The sequence below is a fragment of the Pinus tabuliformis genome, chromosome 1_2 (genome assembly GCF_031772625.1).
Source record: "Pinus tabuliformis cultivar Carrire ecotype Pingquan chromosome 1_2, CPIR1, whole genome shotgun sequence".
In the NCBI taxonomy this organism is placed as follows: domain Eukaryota; kingdom Viridiplantae; phylum Streptophyta; class Pinopsida; order Pinales; family Pinaceae; genus Pinus; species Pinus tabuliformis.
The window spans coordinates 170,142,839-170,169,681 of NC_142298.1; positions in this window are offsets into that span (position 1 = coordinate 170,142,839).

The following is a 26,843-nucleotide window of genomic DNA, read 5'->3' on the forward strand; positions in this document are numbered from 1 at the left end:
GTACAGAAGTGGTGGGTGGAACAGTTACCCTGGCAACCTGCTTAATGAATAGACCGGCACAAGTTCCTCCACTTTAACCGTCTCGAGTGAAGTGAACCCCCCGGAAAATCCAAGTGAGTCTAGCCGACGTCTGCTCCAGGTACAGTGGGATCTTCCCTCCACCGTCACCTCGGTAGAATCCTAAAGATAATGGTCACTAAGGTTACCAACAGCAACAAATATACCTGGGGGAACAGTCTACGACCGGATAGCACGCAAGGGCAGAGTAACAAGCTCAATCCCCTTGCCGGCTCCTTGACAATAATCCAAGGTTTACCGACAAGTGACCCCAGGCTCCTCGACAATAATCCGAGGTTTACCGTTTGTAGTACGTGCGTATCTGGCGTCTTTCCCAATGAAGGAGGATTGATCCCCTCACTGGTTCGGACACGGTCTCGTGCTTCTCCTTTAAGAGGAGCTTTCCCAGAGTACAAATGAAACAGTTGGATTTATCCTACCACAAGATGAGCTACTTGTTTGGTTTTACTGTCTTGGAGAGTTAATTACTCTCCTACTCCAAGACACTAGCCTGATCTATATTGGTGTTTCAGAGCCCTAGTAAATAAAAAGTTACTAAGTTGATTTTACTTTAAGCGTTAATTTTATGGCTTTTCTTTAAGACAAAAGGTAGTGGAGATGAAACTGATGGTGTGTAGACTCGACTGAAATCCACTAAAAAGATGCACTTAGGATGATTTATACTAATTTTCTTTTTCGATGAATTCCCTAGCTAAGAGAGTTGGAGAATGAAAAATTGATATAAAGACAACTTTCTTGGCAATGAAAATCAAATAAACAAACTCTTTATCTTTTCCAAAACATACAACACATGACCACTAATTACTTCACGAAAATTCCTTTTCCTTTCAAAGACTCAAATGCTACCAAAGCAAACTTTCCTTCAAAAGAGTGTTTTTTGTATTTTTCCCTATACTAGCAAAGCATGTAAAACTTACTTTAACAGAAACCAAAGTTAAAAAATCTATAGCAATCAAATCAACTCAATTTCACTCAAAAGCAAATCCAAGAGAAATGCACCTAAAAGTAAATCTAATGAGGCAAAAGCCTACCAAGTATGATTCCAGGATGTTTTACTCAGTCAAAATTTAACTAAGGACTAGTTAATGCAGAATCAAAAACCAGTCAAAAACAAAAATCAAAACCTTTTGTTCTTTTTCTTAAGAATAAAATTCAAAGTTCAATCAACAAACTTTTTCGAGATTCGGCAAAGAGACAACACAAAGGTAGGTTTCTCACAAGGGTGGATTCTATGACAGGTCCGACTCCTAAGAAGACTGAAAAAACCAGAGAGATCCAAGGTTTTACAACTTCTAAAGCCAAAGTCACTACAGGACCAGTGCAAAAATCAAACCCTAAGGCAAAATCTCTATGAATTTCACTAAAACTCTTGACACTAACGAAACAAGCTTAGGTGAAGATTTATGGCAGATAACCAGTGGATCTGGGCAGCAAAAACAAATTAAAAACAAAATCTAAGAGGCAAAAAAGAAGAAAATTGAAATTTTCTCAATTTTGACAGGGTACGCAGGCAACCTGTTTGCACAGGTGCGTGTACGCTCTGTGCACAAAGCTGCAGTGCGTACAGGTACGCACTGTGCTCAACGCAGAGGCTGCGTACTTCTAGCAAAACTAAGAAAAAGTAAAATCTAATTTAACCCTAAGCTAGCCCACCCAAATACACAGTCAAACAGCCAAAAACCAGAAAACAAACGACTTTTCTCAGATCAAAGTTTCACACAAAGGAAAAATCATTCACATCAATGGATTCCCCAGCGGAGTCGCCATTTTGTCATGCGGAAAGAGTCGATTTTGCGGACAAAACCGACCTCCCTAGAAGCTAAGGCTTTCTAGTGACAAACAAGACAAATAAACACTACCTTTCTCTAAACATGCATTTAGAATACAAGTAATCAGGTGATTATAACATACCTTTAGTCCAACGCTTTGTAGTAGTCCAGCCTCGCTGATCCGGATGAGCTCCTCCTTCTCTTCGAAACCTGCATTCACTAACAAGCCAAAAGATTAAATAGCACCTGATAAACTTATAAAATAACACATATCCATCATACAGACCAAGGAGTATATGAAACAAATCATGAATAACAATCTGTTGAGAAAAATGAGTTCATTTGTATTAAGTGGAAACAAAAGAAACCATTACAACCTGAGCCTTGGTGTTGTGCAGGTCCCTCCTAGGGTCCAGCAAGAGTTTTCCTTTACTTTGATCGGCTCACCCACTTCCAAATAAGGCTAGGAAAGGATGGGAATCTCTCCTCTCAAGCTTTACAAGGGAGTCCTAATTCCAGCAGCATCTACCCTTAGGAATGTTCAGCTTTCAACCTCTCCTCCTTCTGGCCCAATGCCTGTATTTATAGTGTTCTAGAGGAAGTTAATCAGGTCCACCATCAATGGGATAAACCCCTCTTTGGATGGGATAGCTCCCCTTTACAGACAGAGCGTACAAGTACGCAGGTATTGTGAACTTGGGGTGCGTACACGCAGGTAAGGCTAAGAGAAACTGCGTACCCAGAGATATATAGATTTTTAAAGACTTTCTCTCTTTCTTGGAGTTTGACATGGAGAGCAGAGGTATGAGACTTGCCAAGGAGGATAGTATGACAGTTGATGGAGCCATACTAACTGCAAATAGTCATGGTGACTAATTTTAGTGTAACATCTATGGTTTACACTTAATCACGATTGTTGTTCAACTGACATTGCTGTTCCATTACGAATTGCAATCGTTATTCTTTGTAACTGAGATTAATATTTGTGGTATCGAAGTCGGATTACTGTTTCTCTCAGTATCAAGGCGTGCTGTGTTTGTTATTTATTTTGGTTTACTGTACATTCACATTTGGCTCTAAGTGCTATTCTATATTTCATTGCTAATCAGTTGCCGTTCCATTTCCATTTGCTGTTTGATTTATTCTTAGAGTAAAGATTGCTATCTGATTTCTGTAGGATACGATTGCTGCCTTTATTTCCTTAGAATAAGGTTTTGCTATTTATAAGAACTAGTTGCTGTTCCATTTCCTAGTTGTTGTTCCATTTCCTAGTTGTTGTTCCATTTCCTGTTATTTGCCTTGTCATTGCTTTGAATGATCTGAGACTGTAGTGAGCATTGACATTTGTTGTCTAGTTCCCAGGTTGATGATCTATTCCTTGATTATCTTTAGTTACATCAATTTACAGAGGGATGAGTTACTGTTACTGTACCCTTGAGTGATAATTCACTTAGTTTTCTAAATGCATGATTTAAGTCTTAAAGTGCTTTGCTGTAAGTAGATCTTGTTTTAAGCATCTGTTTACTCTTGTATTTTGAGCACTATACTACTAGCATTACTCTGAAAAATGACCGCCTCAAACTGAGTACACTCTTTGAGATAACTTATCGTTCCTGGATTGATAAGTTAATGTGGGGTAAATAGAGGTGAAAAAGACCCTTTTTACGGCTCGACAATAGGTAAGGTCGACTTGAGGATCACCTTTTGTCCTATTGTTCGCTAATCCTCCATCAAGACCACTGAGAGTCAAGTGGTATAACACCGACATCCAAGACTTGAGAAAGATTGAATTACCACAGGGTAAGGATTCACACCCTATCCTATTGTATATAGGTCCCTCAACCCTTAGAGCCCTTATGGATACATTCCGAGCCTGGGAGCTCAACAGGGTGAAGAGCACACTCAGTGTTCTTGATCAGCTGTGACCCTTACTTAGGAGGGTCACATCCATTAGCCCAAGTTTCTCTCTTAAGACCAAGAAATTCCCTTTTGTTAAAGCCTTGGTGAGTATGTCTGCTATTTTCTCATTAGTCAAAATATTATGGAGCCTCACTTTTCCTCTCTACACCATGTTTCATATAGAATGATACTTGATCTCAATATGCTTGAGCTTATCATGAAATAAGGGGTTCTCTGCCAATCGGATCCCACTCTTGTTGCCACAGTATATCACGGTTGTGTCAAGGACTTTCTCAAACAACTCTCCAAAGAGTTTCCTCAACGAAACTGCCTCATAACTAGCCATGATAGTAGCGATATATTTTCCCTTTGCCATGCTCAAAGCTAAGGAATTTTGTTTCCTACTCATCCAAGATATCATGGCGGAACCCAAACTAAAGAAACACACTGATGTGCTTTTCCTGTCAATAGAATTTTCGACCTATTCAACATTAGTGTACCCATGAAGTCGTACATCTCTGACAGTGTATCTCAAATAAGGTTAATCATCCCATCCAAATATCTCACTATGTGCTTGGAAACAATCTAGTGTGCATGAAGGGACTCAATCATGAATAGAATCAAAGTGTTCACGACAAAGCATATGATCGGATGGGTGTTCACAAGGAACATCAATGCCCCAATTGAACTATTGGTACTCAAAAGGGTTTGCCAAGTCAGGTCTAGCAACATATCCTCATAAATTATTGAAGTTTATCTCCATCGGTGTGCCAGGGACTTGCATTCTACCATTCCAAATCTTTCCAAGAGCTTCATGACATATTTTACATGAGAAAGGAAATTTTCAAAGGAAATTTTCTTTAAGTTTTTGCCACATGTCTAGTTCTAGGAAGTAATGCATCAATCTAAGATCATTCACCTAAAAATTAGAGGCAAAATCCCTCTTACATTCGAGGATCAAGGGCTCACTACTTCTTAAGAATAGATCATCAACATATAAAACCAAAATTAAAGGCATACCTTGTACCACTTTGAAGTAAGGTTTGGGTCAACACCACTTCTTGTGAATCCAAGCTTCACCAGGTAATTGTCAAAGCTGGCATACTAGGCTCTAGGGGCTTGCTTCAAACCATATAATGCTTTCTTCAACCTGCAAACATGAGTCTTCCTATCCTTTACTTCAAATCCATGCAGCTGCTCAACACACACTTCTTCCTGTAGTATGCCACAAAGAAATGTTGTCTTTACATCCATCTGGTGAAGGGTCCATGCTTGACTACCAGTAAGGACAACAATCGATCTAATGGTTGTGTAATAGGAAACGAGAGAAAATATATCATCATAGTATTTTCCCTCTTTTTGGGAGAAGCCTCAGGCCACGAACCTTGCTTTGTACTTCTTAATTCTTCCATCAGATCCATGCTTAATCTTGTATAACAATTTTGAAGTTACAACAAATTTTCCTTTAGGTCTTGAAACAACATCCTATACATCATTCTTCATAATCGATTCATATTATTCGACCATGGCATCATTCCAAACCTATTTTTTCACAGCTTCTTCAAAGGTGGGAGTCTCAACTTTGATGATAATGCTCATAGCTACAACGTATCCCTAGTACTGACATGGTTTCTTTCTTTCTCTAAAGGTCCTTTTGGTAGAAACATATCTCTTAACATCATGTAATGTGTCACAAAGCCACAATAGTCTCTTCCTAGTAGGGGGATCACTTGGAGGAGCATCCAAGGGGTCCATAGGCCCCATGAGGTCATCAACAATATCCTTCTCATATTTCGACAAAGGAGGACCTTCTAGTAGGCCCATGTCATCATCTCTCTTCTCAATAGGAGGAGGTAGAGGAAGATCCCTTGCTTTTCCAAGGGAAACATATTCATCAAAAGTTACATTCCTATTTTTTTTTCTCTGTGGCTTCCAACTTGTTCCTCTTGTCCTTTGATGCATGAAAATATACGAGGCACCAAATATCTTGAGATGTCCAATGCTGAGCTTCACACCTGTGAACACTTCTTCGAGAGTATTGTTGTGCAAAGCTTGATGAGGAACCTTGTTTTCAACATAGACCACTGTATTTGTAGCTTCTCCCCAAAGGAACTTTGGCAACTTTCAATCATGTAGCATAGCTCAGGAAACTTCCATGATGGAATTGTTTTTTTTTCAACCACATCATTCAGCTTAGGATTATAGGGTATAATAGTTTCCTTCTTGATGCCAGCCTACTTGCAAAAATCAACGAACTGATTTGACGTATACTCTCCACCATTGCCAGACCTGAAGACCTTGATCTTATTCCCTATTTGATTTTCTATCAGCACCTTGAAGTCCTTGAAAATACCGAAAGCCTCGATGTTATGCTTCAAGTAGTATATCCTTGTCTTCTTGGAGAAATCATCAATAACGATTTTTTAGTAGAGATGGCCACCAAGAGAGTGTACTGGCATGGGTGCATAGAGGTTAGAATGAATAAGTTGAAAAATGCCATCAATATTTTTCTTGCTAGAGGGGAATTTTCCCCTTCTCTTCTTTCGACTGGCACATACCAAACATACTCCATCATGACTAGATTGAACATCAGGCATCCCAGAAACCAACGTATTCAATTTCGGTAGGGCTTCATAATGTAGATTTTCCAATCTTCAGTTCCATAGCTCACTTTGATGATTGATGTCATGGACCATTTCCAAGAGAGGTGTTCCATTGACTCTATAGAGTCCTTCAATTTTAGATCCCAAGGTAAAAGGAATCCCTCATGTAGGATTCCATAAGCCATGTGAGGAATTTTCCTTTGATGAAAGCTACTCTCATGCCTTTGTCTTCCAAGGCAGATATGGATACCAAGTTCTTCTTTAGTCCCAGAACATACATAACATCATGAAAAAGAATGGATTGAAAGAAGTCCAAATGACATTTGACAGAACCAAAACCCTTCACAATATGAGTAGTATTGTCTCCAAGGATGATTTTCATTTGACTCCCTCTCAACTAGGTTTGAGAGGACTTATTGATATATATAGAAATGTCTAGAAACCCCACTATCTACCAAATAGATATCATACGAATCCAGAAGGGAAGAACTAGAAAGAGAAAAAATAAGAATATATTCAGATTGACTAGTAGTTGCATTATTTTCATAGCTGAAGTTCCTTAACCTCTTTTGAGGATGATGGCCTTCTTCTTGATCATCCAGAGTATCTCTTCTTCTTCTATCATCCCTTCTTCTTTTTTCATCTATTCTTCTTCGATCATCTCCTGTTCTTCGATCATTGAACATGTTGTTGTTGAAGCCTTGATTGTTGTTGTAGTTGGATCTTGAATTATTTCTCCTTTTTCAGGCATTCTTGAGCATAATGACCATGCTTGTGGCAGTTAAAGCATCCAATTCGACTTCCTCTTCTCTTGGAGTGCTTTGACTTAGGGGGAGGCCTTCTTGAAATAGATGGTCTTCCTCTTCCTTTCCTCTTCTTGTCATGAAAAATGAATCTAGAGGGATCTCCTTCTTCATCCTTTTGAATCCTTCCTTTGGAAATCATCCCAGTCTCCTATTGAGTGCACTTACGAACGAGCTCATTAAATTTTGAAAGAATATTATTATTGCTTAGAGTGGTAATTAAGGTTTCACAAATAGGAGGAAGACCTTAAAGAGTCACCACCACCATCTCTCTATCAGATATTTGTTCACCAACATATTGTAATTGATCCCTTAGGTGGGATACTCTCATGATATAGGATTGTATAGATTCCACCTTGTTCATCTTCATCTCTTTGAGTTGATTTTTCAAGAAGAGGATGTTATTCAAGTTTTTAAATTCATACATCCCAACCAAATTGACATAAATATCCTTATACTTGTTCAAGCTACCAACATAAACAAGTAAATGATATTGCAAACCATAAATGAGATTTTTCTCGGCTTTGAAATAACCTTTCTTGTACTTGGATTTGGCAACAACGGTAGCGTTTTCTGGAGGTACAGGAACATTACCTTCCACATATTCCAAAATACAATTTTCATCCAATATCACTTCCAACCTAATATTCCAAACTGCAAAGTTTGATGAGTCACCCAATTTCTCAAAATCCTTGAATTAAAAGGTAGACATATTGACCAAATCAAATAGGCTCCTTCAACTGATTTAAACAATGTTTTCTCTTGTCTCTTGTCTCCTTGGGCTTGTCTTGACCTTGGATCTGATACCATGTTAATTTTCCACTATTATATGATGTTACAATCATTTTTAGACCAATTCTTAACTTCAATTAGAAATCAAATCAATCTTCTGTAAGTAGATAACAATTATAGATAGAACAATAAATGCAATGTATAGTAGAAGAAAATCAAGAGTAATAACAAGAGACACCAAGATTGGTCAAAGACCAGGGAAAAATCCCACAAGGGGGAAAACCCTTTCAAATTATTCTTCTTATTAGATTGCCATAAAATGTTCAATAGAGAGAGTACAATGTTCCAATTCATCAATCAAGAGTCAAAGTCAATCCTTTGACTATCCAACAAAACCAACCAAAGAATATCCAAGAGATGGGCCCAATAGACAAATCTGATCAAAGTCAAAGTATCCAAACTAATCCAAGTCGGTGGTCAACAACCAATAATGTTTTAGGTCATAGCCGTAGGGACCTAGTGACAAATAGTGCGGCTATAGCCCTCCAAATACAGGGAGTACCCTATCAACCTAGTGTATGTAGCTGAATTTTCACCGATCCAACCTTGCAACTCCAACTTAATTTCTTCTCCTTGTACATGTGAGCTTAGACCCTGCAATTTCAAATTTATACAAACCAATCCAAAGAAGAGAGAGATCAAACCTCCAAGGGAAGAAGAATGAATGTGTGATTGATGTGTCCAAATGAGGTTGACTTGTTTTTATTTATTGCTTCCAAGGAGTGCCCAATTTTTTTTAAAGTCATCCTGTGCTTTTGTGCACATGTGTTATTTCACCTTAAAAATATATTTTTCCTTAACCAAATTTAATTCTTCCAAAAGTTGTGAGGAGTCTTTCTTGATGAGGAAGGTTTTCCAAAGGAGAGAATTTTACTTTGAGCTATCAAAATAACATATTGGTTCTAGAATATCATGTGCACAACATGAAGCCATGGAAGACCTTTACAAGGGTTATGTGCAGGATGTAAAGGAGGGTTGCATGATCACGATTTTATCAGATTGAGATACACATGGTTATCCATTCTGGGTTGCGAAGGTTATAAATGTCATTAAAGAAAATGAATATGTTACAACAGTTGAAGTACATTGGCATGCCACAGATACACACCAATTTAGTGGCATGTACAAGCCACAGATGGTATTTGATAAACAAATTGGTAAAAAGAGAAAAATAAAGGTTAAAAACATAAATTGTCGCCACACTAACCTCTTAATTGGAGGATGTTGACATACTTGTTTATGAAGAGGTTGCTACCACAAGAAGCAATGTTAAGATGGGAGTCAGTTGAACATAGTCGTAGTTCTAGAAAAATTTCGAAGTCTGAAATGGTGGGCATGCACATTGAATTAGATGGGGAACTAGTTGATGAACGAGAAAAATATGGGTGAACTTCATCCGCATCAATTAATTCATCCAAAGATGTTGTAGATTCTGTGGTGTGCCAAAACCAATGAGTGATTTTGAATAATTGTCTAAGAAATTTTATGTAAATGATGCTTGCATGGTAACTTGAAATAAATATTTTGACTTCCATATGGTCTTACATGACGTTATAAGTAATCTCTATGTTTGTTGGATTATATGCTTTAATTATGAACAATTAATTTGTTTAGAATATCCACAATGAAACAATAACTTTGAGAAATAATTTATGTTTCATTCAATATATTATTATTGACATTTTGATTAAAAGTAGAAAAATATTACAAATTAATGTTGAATTTTTAAATTATACAGTGATATTGTAATGATATTATTTATTGTTATCATTTAATATGCCATAGTTAAAAAAATGTTGTAATTTTAATGCCCCATTAAAAGGAGACACTTCATTTTGATGGTTGATTTTTAAGTTTTTGTTGCAATGGGACAATTTGTATTAGGCTAAGATTTGAAAAGAGCTATACTTTTAACCTTTAAAATAAAAATTACTCTTGGTATAATGACTCTTTCGTTCAGGTGTTCATTTTTAAAGTTTTTTTAGTCATATAATTTGTCCATAATGCCATGGTTGAAATATGTTGAAAAATTAAGGTTTTTTGTAGACATGATATTTGATTTTAATTCCATGGTTAAAAAATGGTCAAAATTTTAAGGTTTTTCTAAGTCATGATATTTTATCTTTAGTGCTATGGTTGAAAATAACTAGAATTTAAGGGTTTTTTAGAGTCATGATATTTGATCTTTAATGCCATGGTTGAAAATTATTGGAATTCTAATGCTTTTTAGAAACATGATATTTTGTATTTAACGCCATGCTTGAAAATTGTTGGAATTTTAAGGTTTTTGGAATCATGATATTTTATCTTTAACATCATGCTTGGAAATTATTGGAATTTAAGGTTTTTTGGAGTCATGATATTTTATCTTTAACACCATTGCTAAAAAATGTTGAAAATCTAACTTTGCACCCCCCCCCCCCCCCCCCCCCCCCCCCCCCCCCAACCCCCCAAAAAAAAAAAACAAGTGTTGTTCCAGCATCAACACTTTTCGTTTTCAAGGTGTTTTTCATGTAAATGTGCAAAAAAAATGGTTTTTACTTCCATTTATAAAAAATGTTGAAATTTGACCCCCCTTAAAAAAAATGTTGTTCGAGCATACAACTTTTCGTTTTTGGGCTACTTTTCAAGTTTTTTGGCCAGATTTTTCATTTTGAGGTTATAGTTCTCACTAAGTCGGTAACTTTCTTCATTGCTTAATATATGATATTGTGCAAGGATCCTCTGCCATTTTCACCGTCAGACACCTCTCACCATTTGACATTCCTCTTGAAGGAAGGTGGGTCATCACTTGGAAGGTGATTTAGCCATCTTGCAATCATGTGATTTTACTTAATGTTTTAGGCATTCTAACATGGGTTAAGGGGTGATCTGGATGATTGACCAATATTGACTATAAACATAATCTCTCACTTTACCAGGGAGGTTATTTTTTAACCCTAGTCCAGTGGAACCTCCTATGAGGCCTTGGGTTTATAGGTGGGGCACTACTTGGGAAACTTGGATTGAACTACCATGTCCCTGATATTCCATGCTTAACACTTTCCATCATTCGCCAATATTCATCTCCATTTTCAGGCTTATGGGCATTGGTTCATCGTGATACTCTCTTATCCTCATCCTTGAATATGGGTGGGGAACTTTTCCCTAGAGGTTGATGCAACTAAAAAAAAATTAAAAGCATAAAATGGCCATAATGAAAGAAAAGAAATTTAAAATGCAAAATATGGCTACGACAATAATTAGTGTGTGGGCGCACGCCTAGCATGAGTTGTACCCCCCTTATTAGCCATCACCTATTTCCTTGAACACTTGATGCTACATCACATAATAAATGATCCTTTCATGTCCCAACCCTAATTAATGAGAAACTAACTCATCATTAAGGGGTAAATAAATGCTAAATCATTAGGATCAAGCTTAGGCTCCTGAGTTATGCTCCCATTCAAAGCATTATAAAAAAGAAGTAAAAGGTGCACTAGAGGGGTGGAAAAAGTAGGCAGAGTAAAAGGGTAACTCATGACTCCACGATTAATCTCTCCTAACATCTCTACATTTTGGAAGATGGACCTTCATCAGTTGGTACCATGGCCATGGTACCTTGCCCTGAAGTCCTTCCCCTCCATTTCCATTATTATCAGAAGCACCTATGGATTGAAGGGTTGACCTAGGACCTATCACCACGCCTTAGGTGTTATGCAGAATTTACGAATGTGGACAGAAGTATCTTCCCTAGACCTAGTGGATTGGTCTGGAATAATAGAAAGAAAATAATATAAAGTTCCCCATACAGAAATTGGAGAATGGAAAGAGGCTTACTTGGGATCCGTCACAATCTCTTCTCTCCTCTCATCTTGTAAGCTCCAATTGTAGCTTCAATTTCTATAATTAGAACCTGCACATACAATCAACACAAGCCAAAGATCTATGCCATCTATGTAGCATTATCCAATTACTCTATTCAATCGATCAACAAAGCATTGAAATATATGAATGTAAACATATCATAACAAATATAGGAAAACAATGTACTCTTTGTATTAATATGAATAGGTGAGAGTTTACAACCAACAATAGTAGTTGATGTTGTAGAGATCTCTGCAAGTTGACTTCTCCTTCCTTGTCACAAAGTACACCTCAATGTCTCCCTAATGCATGAATATTATGACTCTCTTAGATTGAAGGCAACAACATGAGGGTATGATTAGTCTCCAAAAGCCAAATCTAATGTTGTAGATGGTTGCCAATTTATAGGAGAGGGATGGTAGTTTAGGAATTCTTATCCATTTACCAATCTAGTCTTGAGATCCACTTAAGAGGGGAGGATGAGCTCAAGGGATAAAAGGTGAAATCCCCAAGGTAGGATCAAATAGGATTAGAAGCTCTTATCCAAGGTAAATGGTTGAAACAAATCCTAAAAGCTTCTGGAAGAGGAAGCTTTATGATTCTTTTTAATTTTCCTGAATTTCTAGAATAAGTACACCCCCAACAAGGGACAACCCACTGCTGATCAATGCTGGTGCAAAATGGAGCAACTTGTTGCTGAACCTAGGTGCAGAGAATGCTAGGGAGTGTTGTAACGCTCTGTCTTTAGACCAAGGGGAGCGTTGATCAAGGTAAGGCCAAGTTCCGACACAAAAAACCCAATAAAGCTCAATGAAAGGTCTTCCTAGGGTCAATTCAGACTGAGTGAGGCAGTGGAGGTCTATTCAAGATGTGAAACAAGTACTAGGATAACTAAGGGAATGAAATGACCCCTAGTGGAGTCACCAATTTGTTATGCAGAATTTACGATTGCAGACAAAAGTATCTTCCCTAGTCCTAGTGGATTGGTCTAGAACAACATAAAGCAAAGAATATAAATTTCACCTTAGAGAAATTGGAAAATGGAAAGATACCTACTTGGGGTCCGTCACAAACTCTTCTCTCCTCTTGTCTTGTAGGATCCAATCATAGCTCCTATTACTATACTTAGAACTTGCACATACAATCAACACAAGCCAAAGATCTATGACATCTATGTAGCATTATCCAATTACTTTATTCAATGGATCAACAAAGCATTGAAATATATGAATGTAAACATAACATAACACATATAGGAAAACAATGTACTCTTTGTATTAATATGAATAAGAGAGAGTTTACAACCAAGAATAGTAGCTGATCTTGTAGAGATCTCCCCAAGTTGACTTCTCCTTCCTTGTCACAAAGTACACCTCAATGTCACCATAATGAATGGATATGAAGACTCTCTTAGATTCAAGGAAACAAAATGAGGGTATGATTAGTCTCCAAAAGCCAACCCTGATGTTGTAGATGGCTGTAAATTTATAGGAGAGGGATGATAGTTTAGGAATTATTATCCATTTACCAATCTAGGCTTGAGATCCACTTAAGAGGGGAGGATGAGCTCAATGGATAAGAGGTGAAATATCCAAGGTAGGATAAGATAGGATTCAAATTTCTTATCCAAGGTAAATGGTTGAAACAACTCCTAGAAGCTTCTGGAAGAGGAAGCTTCAGGATTCTTTTTAATTTTCCCAAATTTCTAGAATAAACGTACCCCCAACAAGGGATAACCTGCTGCTGATTAGTGTTGGTGCATAATGAAACCTGCTGCTGAACACAAGTGTAGAGAAGGCCAAGTAGTGTTGCAACACTCTGTCTTTAGACCAGGGAGAGCGCTGATCAAGATAAGGCCAAATTATGACAAAAAAAATCCAATGAAGCTCAATTAAAGGTCTTCCTAGGGTCAATTCAGACTAAGTGAGGTAATGGAGGTATATTCAAGAGGTGAAACAAGTAACAGGGACAAGGAAAACACTAAGGGAATGAAACGATCCCTAATGGAGTCGCCAATTAGTTATGAGGAATTTACGAATGCAGACATAAGTATCTTCCCTAGACCTAGTGGGCTGGTCTAGAACAATAGAAAGCAAAGAATATAAAGTTCCCCTTAGAGAAATTGGAGAATGGAAAGAGGATTACTTGGGATCCATCATAAGCTATTCTCTCCTCTCGGCTTGTAAGCTCCAATCATAGCTCTGATTTCTATAATTATAACTTGCACATACAATCAACACAAGCCAAAGATCTATGACATCTATGTAGCATTATCCAATTACTCTATTAAATGGATCAACAAAGCATTGAAATATATGAATGTAAACATAACATAACACATATAGGAAAATAATGTATTCTTTGTATTAATATGAATAGGAGAGAGTTTACAACTAATAATAGTAGCCGATATTGTAGATATCTCCCTAATTTGACTTCTACTTCCTTGTCACAAAGTACACCTCAATGCCACCCTAATGCATGAAGATGATGCCTCTCTTAGATTCAAGGTCGCAGCATGAGGGTATGATTAGTCTCCAAAAGCCAACACTGATGTTGTAGATGGTTGTAAATTTATAAGAGAGGGATGCTAGTTTAGAAATTCTTATCCATTTACCAATCTATGCATGATATCCACTTAAGAGGGGAGGATGAGCTCAAGGGATAAGAGGTGAAATCTCCAAGGTAAGATCATATAATATTTGAAGTTCTTATCCAAGGTAAATGGTTGAAAAACTCTTAGAAGCTTTTGGAAGAGGAATCTTAGATATTCTTTTTATTTTTCCTGAATTTTTAGAATCAACGCACCCCCAACAAGGGATAATCTACTGCTGATCAATGTTGGTGTAGAATAGAGAAAAATTCTATTGGAAACAGGTCCCTAAAGGGCTAGGGTGCGCTAGGCCTTAAAAGCACCGATTTGAAACAATCAGACACAAAAACTCAAGGATTTGGAAAAGTCATGCTTAGGGCTTTGTGTAGGGATGATGACAAGGTGTTCATGGATGTGGATTGATCTGGTTTGCATGCATATTGACCATATGTGAAAAAATGGCCTATAAAATTAGGGATTGGAAACACATAATTATGTTGACCATCTAGTTATCCCTAACATAAGTAGGGAACAATTTTATGGGACTTGGTCTAGTTAGAAATTTGAAAGTGATATCAATTTGAAGTGTTACTATGCCATTAACAATTAAGTATGGTCCAATATGATGAATTTATTGTCATTGTCCCTAATAATTGGTGACTTTCACTTTTAATTGAAATTTATTTTCTAGGTGGTTCTTCACACAAAAACAATTGCCTTTGAAGGCACCTTACATCTCTCCACTTACACAACATTCCCAAGCTATTTTGCACCTTCTAGAGAGAAGTTATGACCCCACAGATGCAACATTGCCACTTTAGAGTAGACTGTTAGGAACTTTTATGGACATATATGATTATTGATACCCTAGAGTACCCATAGATGTCAAAATGTAGAGCTCCTCTTGCTTGGTGTTGGATTTACTTGATATGTACCCAGTGAACCCAAGGTGCCCCTAAGCTGGACTTCACATTGTTTGATGGGCATTGCTTGTTTTGAAGTCTAGATGAAGATGGTAATCCCTAGGATGACAAGGGTGAAATTTTAATCATTCATAGATCCCCAATGTTGGAAATAGATAGTGCCACATCACCAATCTAGTGCTTGAGAGGGTGACATAGGGCATCCAGAGCATGGTTTGTGGACATGGAGACACTATGTGACACTTATTGAGGGTTCCCCGTAATAATTGGAGTTGATTATGATGGTGGAGAATTTCCTTAGACTATTCTACACCTTGTTGTTTACTCAAAAAAAGGAGATGACATCATTCTTTTAAATGACGTTGACCCACATTTGTAGGAATTTTTGATATTATTTTATTGCTTTCAGCTATGATGTTGGATTGTAACTTCTTGTCTTGTTAAACACTTCAAAATTGTTTTAGGGATTGTAGGAATATTATTTGGTAAAATTAAAGGGAAAAACCTCTTATAAATAGAGGATCCCTCCACTTCTTCTTTTCATGATCACACATGTGAATTTTACCTTCTTAAAGAAAGTGCAAATTGTCTTTTTCTATTTTGCTACTTGGAAAAATGGGATATTTGTCGAGGATATTTACATTGGAGATTGATTTTTGCAATGGAAACATCTTTTTAGGAATGGAAGAAGGATTATTTGGTGGAATTTGTAAGTTTATTACTGATTTTTTTATATTTTTCACATGAATGAATTTATGCTAAGGTTTCTAAATGTTTCATGACTAAATGAATATTGTTTATTAATTTTTTTGATGAAATTTTGTGGGTTAAAATTATTATTCCTTGAAATCTATATAAGAACTCGTAAGGTGTATCTTCAATATTTAATTTCTCCCCTGACAAAAAATATAGTTATGGTTTTATAAGAGGAAAATTATCCCCCCCCTACTCCAATCAATTTTAATCTTCCTTTAAAATTTCCCTAAAACTCCATTAGCCCAAGTAGGATTAGGCACTATCTAGGGTTTTTCTGATACAAAAATATAAAACCTAAATTCTTTCTATTATTACATCTCCTAGGATTTTTAAGGCAAACCACTAGGGATTTTCTAGGGTTGATTTGTCATAGAGTTGAGTTTGGGTGGATACTTCTGGTGAAATTCCAAGGTTTTCTTCATAAACCTTTTAAACATAAAATATAGCATTAGTTGTGGTAAAAGATACCTAAGTAGGGTTGATGTCATATTTCCCAATCTCCTTTATGTCTTGAAAACCCTAGTTCTTAGCGAAGCTTCAACTTGAAGCCTATTTGAGGGTTCCCACCATTCCATTCTTCTTTTTAATCATGGATGAATCCTTTCCTTGAATTCCACATGTATAGATACTCCTTTATCATTGCCTATCATTAAAACTTATCTTTTAGTAGTCCTTAGATAATCTATGGTTAGTAGAGTTGTTCCCTTATAAAGAAGGTTCAAGCCTATTTCAACTTTGAGGTAACTTTCCCTAGGTTGTACATATCACCTTGAGCCCTATAATTAGGATACCATTGTGGGTGAATATGGGGAAGCTTCCTTTATGGTGAAAATATAATAAACAACATGAAGAGGATTGTTGAGATGAGAGTGGAAATCCTTCCTTATTGTTTCCATAGGGTCTCAGCAAACATAGGGCTCCTTTTGCTTGTCCAAGGTAACCTAAGATTATTGCTTCAAACTTGTAGGGAAAAACGATTTAACCAAAATCTTAACCACAACTTAGACCATAGACTTAACAATCATGTCCCTTTGGAAACACACCATACATCATAAAGACTCATGATTATGATGATGATGGTGGTGGTTAACGTCCACTGAGACCAAATTGGTCTATCGGACCTATAATTTTCTTAGTTTCTAATTTTCTGGCTCCTCATATTTCTTGGTGAGATTGGTGCTATAGCTTTCCTTTTTTTCTCTACGGTCTTCCAACTTTCTTTATCTTGAATCTCCTTCATCTCTTCTGGTTCTTGGGACATTGGTGTCTTAGCTTTGCGATCTATTGTGTTCGTCCTTTTGAAGATAGTTGGAGAAGAAGTTTGGTCTAGGAGATCTGCTTTGCTGTTAAATGAAGATTTATTTTGTGCGGTATTCGAATCCTCATAATTGTTGATGCTTGAGGGGTTATCGAGTTCACTCTTTTGTTGTTGGGCAGGGCTTTCCCCCTGCTTGTCTTGAGAGTTGTTTCTTTCTTGCCCGATTTCTTGTGATTCAAAGTTTTCTCGAGAGTATTCTTCTTTGATGACAATGTAGTGTTCTTTTTGTGCTCCTTCCCACCATGTAGATCTGTGGTGATTTTTTCTAGCAGAATTTTTCTGGGAGGCTTTTGGGCAATTTTTGGCTAAGTGGCCTGTCTCAAAGTAGGATAGACATTTGAAGAGGACACTTTCATAATCGAGTTTCTGGTTCCACACATAGTCTTTACTTGTTAGGTGTATTTCAGTTGGAAATCCGGCGCTGAAGTCCATTTCCACACAGATGCTTGCATAGGTGGTTCTGGCATATTCCTCTGTTTCTGGGCACCTACAGTAAAATTTCCCAATTGCATTTCCAATGGCTTTTAGCGAAGAGAAATTCCAGAGATGTAAGGGTAGGTTTGGCAATCTCACCCAAACTGGTGCTGAGGTTATGACTGTTGTTGAGGGATCGAATGATGGGTTCCATGGCCTCATGAATAGGCCTGATTTTTCCCAAAACCAAGGGCCGAAATCTAAAATACATTATCTGCTTTCAAGGTTTTCAAAATCTACTATAAAGAAACCCCTAGCACTGGGGTATATATTAATTGCATCAGGAATTAGAGGCTTCCATACCTCCGAGATCCAATTGTGGAGAGATGTCAACCACAGCCAAAAACCATTGAATCGGGAGATTAGGGCACTTTCAGAGAAATTCAAAGCCTCATCCAGTGAGGCCTGGACCACCTGGACCGTGGGAGCTGGGGCTTCACTGACAATATGGGTAGGAGCTTGCCCCCTAGAGGTGGATGGAACTGAGCCAACAACTAATTTCGTGAAGTTGGGAGCCATCTGGAGAACGCTCTCCTGCTAAGTATAAAAGATTGACGAAGAGAAGGCCACAAAAGATTATAATAGGAATACAAAATTTCACAATTAACACAACGAAGGACAATCTCTTTCTTACTACACATACAAAACAATATATTCTCATTTAACATATATGAGAGGTTCCCAATTCACACAACATTAATATTCATAAAGTAATGCATTTCAATAGTTAGGAAAGCTATGTTAGCTACTTAATACACTGATCGTGCATATTCAATATGATAATACCAAAACTTTAATTTTACCAATTTATATGTACATAGTGAATCCAATATAATACCTAAACATGAGGTATTAAATAAAATTTATAGTTTATTTATAAGAAAGTAATATAGTTATATGTTCCTCTTAAAATTGTTACAAACTAAAGAAGGGACTGCCACTCCCCACTCAATTGTAGGCACGACTACACTACAATTTTTTTTGCAGCTGGCCACCCCCAAGCTAGAAACAATGCTTGAAGGATGATTCACTTAGGGTATTGCACTAAAGGGTCACTTCAAGGTATAGAGGATGTATGCCAATCTCCTCCACCGATTGGGAAACATGGATGCCACTCGTCAAGCACTGATTCTGGGCTAAATACCTAGAAAAATATGGCTAATGAGGGCTGACACAACACCATGGGGGTCCCATTCATCACTTCCTACACTTAACTCGATGATCCTCCCTCTTTCTAGTGCTTCACATGCATAAACACAACCAAAATAACATAGTTATTCTTGGTCTACCCAAGTTAGGTGAAGGGCTCTCTTTGTGGTTTCATTAGCTAACACACTTGAATCTTGGACTCTGTGGTGCATCTTCCAATCATAGGTTTATAGGTTCACATGGACACAGGTTTTAGGTGTAACACCCTCAGGGGTAAATGTGCATATAAACAACATAATAGAATATAAATACAAGAAACATATCAGCCATCAAAATCCATATATATATCAGTACATTTGCACATGAAAATCAAGGGAATGACTTTTTCATTAATAAATGCAATAGACCAATCGGTGATGGGACTACCATGTTCCACCTGACTGTGGATTGGCTGAGCTAAGTCTCACTTCAGCTAATCACCCCCATGCCATATTCCAAGCATGAATGTGGGACTCATAGAACACATCAAAAAACACCAATCAATGTGGATGCCACCGGAGTTCTCCGCCTACACCGTGAGGAATTTGAGTGCCTCTTAGTCTCTTAGGCTTTATCGTGCATCTGCAATTTGATCCAGGGATCACTAGGCCCTACACCAAGACATACTCTCCAGGCTTTACCACACATTCCATCCCAGAATCACTAGGCCCAATAGAGAGAAAATCCACCTCTTGGCTTTATTGTATATCCCGCCATTCACCGACAAGGATTCCTAGGCCCACTGAGGCACACAGTCTGGCTTTACCACAACCCACAGTCTGTTTCAGGGGTTACCAGGCCAGTGGCTTCGTGCATCCTCAGTTTAGTTCAGGGACCACTACCACCATGTGTTTGTCAATTCGGAGATCCACCCCACTCAGCTTCGAATCCAATCCGGACATCCCCCACAAAACACATGAGAGAGCCCATCTCATCAAAGCTATCAGGAAATGGCAAGGATAGGCTGAAAATACTGTCACACCTGGTAAAACCCATGCCATGGTAGAAAAGAAACACATGCAATCCCATGCATGCCAAATCTAGCAAGGAAAATACACGTATTTTGATACCTGCAATGAAGCATGTTGTAGGTGCTTGATCCTGCCTTTCCTTGCTTGATCTTTGCTTCCTATTGCCTTATTTGCCTTTCTTTCTCCAATGCCAATGTGCTCCAAGAAATATCTAAGTTTCCAAGAGTATGAGAGAGAGAGAGAATAATGAGAGAGATCTAAAACTGAACTGACCAAGTCTTGCCCACTGATCCTCAGAAGCCTTTTTATTAATGAGGCCTCCATTTTCTTCATTTTCCGTTATTTTCCTTCAATTTCCTCCTCACATGCAACCTGTGACCTTTCACCTTCCTTTTCTCCCAATTTCCATTATTTTCATAAATAAATGTGCCAAAATACCTTTTTGCCTCTTTAATGCCTTAGCCATTGCCTTTGCCAATTTCCTTAGCCATAAACAACCAAATGAACACCGCCTAGGATGTCTTTCCCACCATTTAGATTGGAATACGTGTCCCATCATTTGTGGTATTTATATATTTTTACATGGAATTTTCACCAGGGCTATTACAGAACCCTCCTCCTTGGGGGAACATCGTCCTCGGTGTTCAATGACACCTATAACCACATGACTGTTGAAAACAAAACATACTGCCCATGGAGCTTTATAACACAACTTGTTATAGTATTTACAATGAAATATCTACTCAAAATCAAAGAATCATGACAACATACGACATAATGGAGCTTTATAACACAACTCATTACGATATTTACAATAACCGCATATACACATATTCACATAAGCACATTTTCTCAATCAGCAAATAAAATAATACGATGCCTGCATCTGCAACAAGGGAATCCAGAGGCTCTCACCTCCACCCTCAAAGTAATACCATGATCCACCTCCTTCCTAGGAAGTCCAGGATCCACTGTAAAGTCAAATTTGCATCCAATGTCCACCGCTATAATCCCGCACCACTTGTCCTCTCAACGAACAGTTACAAGCCCATTGTTCTAAGGCACACTCCCAATGTGCATCTAATTCCATATGGCAATGCTAATGATTAAAAAAAATCCATCCATGACCTTCCCTTCTCTACTACACAGTCCCTCGAGAATCTAGTCACCCCTTTCATGCAGTCGCTCACCTTCCAAGTTCCGCCGCACCCCATCTCGGGCAATCCATCCCTTGGCAAGGCTTACTCGCATCGGAAGATACAAAAACTGATACATATACCTGCCTCAACACATCATACTGGTCATAGCATGCTCATGGAAATCAATGGACACTATTGGGTACCAATGCCCCACAATGGCCCCGCTCCTGAATACTTTACCAGCATGTTGCTGCATGTTCCAATTTCTTTGTTGTTGCTTCCAATTCTTGTAGTCGATTTCAACCACCCAACCAGGAATTTCATTTATTCCTGTACTAAGCACATAACTTCCATTAGGTTTGAAATAAATTGAAATAAATTCACATCATACCTCATTGGTAGCTCATCAATAAGGTATATTTGTAATCCTGTTCGCTTCCTGTCATAACAAGTCAAACTAGCATATTTGACTGAATCAACATATATAAAGATATCACATCAGGTTAGCTTAAACACAACCATCATAGATCAAAATCATAAATCAACCAAAATCATAGATCAAATATAATCATCATATACTAGAATCATAAATCACATTCATAATAAAAATGAAATACATTACCGATACTTGTCCTTCATTGATCCTTACTTCTTCCTTTTTCTTTATCCTGTACGCACTCTGGATCAGTTTTCACACCCGACAATCTCCCAGTTCCTTATCCTCAGCCATGTGCATAGAAACATAGTGTGCATCACACACATACAACCACACGACATACTACACCATGAAATACATGCATCTACACCTGACATACAACACATACACCTACACCTAGTGTATACAATACAATGCATCCATCTATACCCAATGTGAAATACCACCCAATGCATGTACCTACACAGAGCACTACACAACGAGTACACATGCCGCAATACCATGACTAAATGATGCACATACATAATACCAAATTCCCATAACACAACATCAACGACATGCACACAATACCACACATACACTAGTACCATATGTACAACATGTAAACAGTACCACCTATACACTGCACCACCTGCATAACATGTTCACACCATCACATGTACATGGTACCACCTGCACAATGTGTACACAACACCACATGTACATTACACCACTGTACAATGTGTACACAATACCACATGTACATAGTACCACACGCACGATGTGTACGCGACACCATATGTACATAGCATCACATGCACGACATGTACACAACACCGCATGCTCATAGCACCCTATGTACAACATGTACACGGCACCACATGCTCACAACACCACTTGTACAATCATGCACACAACACCATATGTACATAGCACCATATGTTTAACATGCACGCAACACCAAGTGTACATAGCACTGCATATCCAACATGTACATAACATCATCCGTACACAACACTACATATCCAACATGCACAGAGCACCATATGCACACACACTGCATATACATCATGAAGACAATACAATATGTATACAACACCCCATATGCAATATTCACACAACCCTATTTGTACCATCCTATACATAACATTGCATAAATAACATGTATATGCTATGTATACACAACACCACAAGTGCACACATAATAGATAAAACATGTACAACATATACAATGTATGCTCAACAATAGTACCACACATCCAAAACCACACTGTCCTTACCAAGAAACCTTGCTTCCGGTATCTCATCCATGCTTATCCTAGCATGTTGCAGACCACATTGCTTTCACTTTGTTGATGTATCCTTCAACATTACCTGTTATAACATAGAAATAGGTATAATACAAGTATACAATATCAAATCATATCCACATGATACTGACCTCGTATATTTGTAGTGACTATTCTTCCTAATTGATTCCTCATAAGACCAGGAACCTCTTCATGTTGTTCTCCTGCATAAACAATCATTCCTCCACAAAAATGATCCCTAACAACCCTATTAGATAGTAACATAGGTACATGGATACATACATACATATATAAACATTAGTATAAGACAATCATGATCCTTTCAGACAACGACATACATACACACACATATACATATATAAACTTCAACATAATCATGATCATAAAATAATTACCAGATAACATAAGGTATAGGTTAAGAGAACTTCCTTATTTATGCATGACATGCCTGATATTGGGAATAATGGTTACCAACATAGCCAAGGCATCTGACGCCTCAGATCCATTTACTTTACCTTTTCTAGTTACCTTTGTCACGTCTTTACTACCATGGTCCATTTACCACAATGAACCCAACCAGTCCAAATGACTGTCATAGCCTTACCTTCCGTTGCGCTTACTAATGCACCAAGCTTCATCTGAAACTTACATTACCTTTTGGGTACCACACAACTCTCCTTGAGCTCCATCAGCTTTCCTCTTTCCAAACCAATTCCAAAGACTCAAAACATAAAAGGAAAGACAAGAAACAAACAAGAAGAAGACAATAAAAACCAATAACAACATGACTTCGTAACCAAAGTGGTATGGCCATACACTAGACATAAAAAAAGCCACAAATCAAGCTCAACAATTCATAAAAGACCAAAAGCACAAGACTAACAACAAACACCATGACTCAATCCCCATGGTTCCTAGGGAAAGCTCAACCTGAAACTTCTTCAAGATTTCATGGCAACCTCTCATGCCATGCAACTCCCTGCATCATGCTCACACATGTCAACCACATGTTCCAAATATCAAGTCAATCATATTTATCAATTTGAAATCAACTTTTACAAATAATCATGTCATAATCCATAGTCATTAGACATAATGCTACAACTATCAACTACATTCAAGTACATATCAACTATCTCAACACATACATGTTAGTACAATCATCTTAAAAAAAATCATTTGAACACATACTCATATTAAGCAATTCATCAATCATTCAACCACTTGCAAACATACCATGTTAAATAAATCAATTAGACGACATAATAGGCACCAAACACTCAAATACCAAATAGACAACATAATCAACTATGAAACACCAAGTATAATACATAAGAAAACTCATACCTTAGTGTACCTCAGGGGAGGCTATCTTGTCTGCATAATCAATCTAGTTAGTGAGATATAACTTTACAACATGTCAACTCAACCAATCATAAGATCATGATATCCATAACAATATCTAACTAACATGTTCAAATCGTAAACTCATACACAATTATCATTCACACATATGCAAAGTAAATCTAGATTAGTATGACACCATCTCACAAATATGTCGCTTCATACCTGGATATCGCAACCATAACCATCTGCATAGGTCAAACCAGGTTAACACAATACATATAACATCAAGATCTTTAAGGCAATAAACATAACCATCACTCATATGACCAATCCAAATTATAACATCAATATCTCAATGAAAAACCCTAATCATCAAGTTAATAAAATATAACAACAATAAGCTATATATCATACTCATCAACAAGATACAACATAATCATCAGGTTATCTAATATAAAACAACAATAGCAATGCATACAACTACAGGTTACTATCATTCTTGACTATCTGACAAGTGCATATAGCTACACTAGTCAACCAACATCTATCATGAATGTAACCATAACATCAAAAGACATGTACATAAACCTAATGTATATAAACCTAATGCATATAAAATCATTAACTTACATACCTGCATGTCGAACATACAATACCTGTATGACGATATGATCTTACCCCAAAGTCCAATGTTGGAACCTCATTATAATGATCTACATCTCGTGCTCAATCTCAGCCAACACATTAGCATCATAACATCCAATAGCACCATGATTACTTAAATTGCATACAATGACTTCACAAGGCATATTTGACCAACTATACATGCATAATCATAACCAATACCATACACACATAACAACTACATATACACACATAAAAAATGAGTACCAAACCATATACACATCATTCCAGCTGGAGTCCAGTCATCAATGCATGACCATATCAACTACACAAACCATGACCTCATGCATGAAAATAACCCTGACTCCATTGTTCACATTGCCACATGCAACCAACAATATGCATAAGCAATGCCAAACCAACTACCAATACACATAACTACATGTAGTCGAACATAATCGATCAATTCTTGTAATCAACCTACAAGACTGATGCATATAATCAAAATATTCAAAAATGTAACCTAACATACAAGGATGTAAGTAGGTATCATGAAATAAAAATGTAAAAGACATTTAATCCATACACAGTGAGTCACATTTTCCATAAATCAAGACACCGTGTCTATTAATTCGAAATAAGCTTTCACCAATACTAACAACCATGTCATAGTCGACAATCAACTCAAAATCATAGTCATAATACTAAAACTAGCACCCACTTTCACACAAGTGCATATTAGTTGTCTCAACACATATTGTGTTAGTACCACTGTATTAAAACAAGAGCATTCCTTCATACAATTTTATAAGAACAAACACATATCACACATTTAATCAAGCATTCAAACAACCTATAAGCACACACCCTTACTATCCATGGTCCACACTAAGGTAGAAGGAGGAAGCTACTATAATGGCTCAATCTCCAATGTCCAATTATGGAAATGGGATCTCCAAAGCTCTACTAAATTTAACCACACTTGAAAAGAAATTGATTTTTTTTATTTCTCATACATTTGTATGAGATTAATTCAAAACATTGCACTTATTCCACTTGTAACATAATAATTAAAAACACGCCACTGTTCCATTTCCTTACATGCAAATTTCAAATTCTTTGCATGCAACCTTTCAAATTCCTTACATGCAAATCTTCAAATTCTTTGCATGAAAATAGTCATAGATAAGCTACATCCATATTATCATACTAAAATACCATCCCATCCAAAAAAATAACATTTTCTTCAAAAAATTACCATACTTTTACATTTTCTTCAAATGACTACTATACTATTACATTTGCACGTAAGCATTTCTTCAAACACTTTACATGCAAACTAATATAGAAAATTATTTGCATACAAGTAAGCACATATCAACTACAGAAATACTATTAAACATCAATACTATCCCCAACCACAAACAATATACTCATTGGGGCATTTTATCAAATAATTTGTATGCAATTAATCATTGAACCATTTAAGTATTTCATCAAACGCTTTGCATGCAAACTAATATAGCGAATGATTCAATGCATATATCATAAACTGTAGTAGTACAGGTTATGGAAACTGAACCATATGATCAGTGGTATTTTCCCTCACTATGGTTCAATTTTCAACTTCTGAGATTTCATAGATGAAAAGTTATAACAAAAATACCAACACAACCATATTTGGTGCACAATTCTAGGAGTATCCAGAAATCTTGACTTCCACTGGTCATATCTCCTACAATATAGAGAATAAAAGTCTGAAATTTTTATCACAAAATCAGTGGGATTTCCCCTCATCGTGGAAAAAAATTCAGCTCCTGAGAGTGCCCAAAAGAAAAGTTATAACAAAAATGTCAGTGTGACCTGTTTGAAGCCTGATTTTAGGAGCATTCAGAAGGCTCGACTCCCTCTACTCATATCTCCTAAAATATTGTGACCCAATATCTCAATTTCTACCACATAATCAGTGTTATTTCCCCGCAATGTGGACAAATT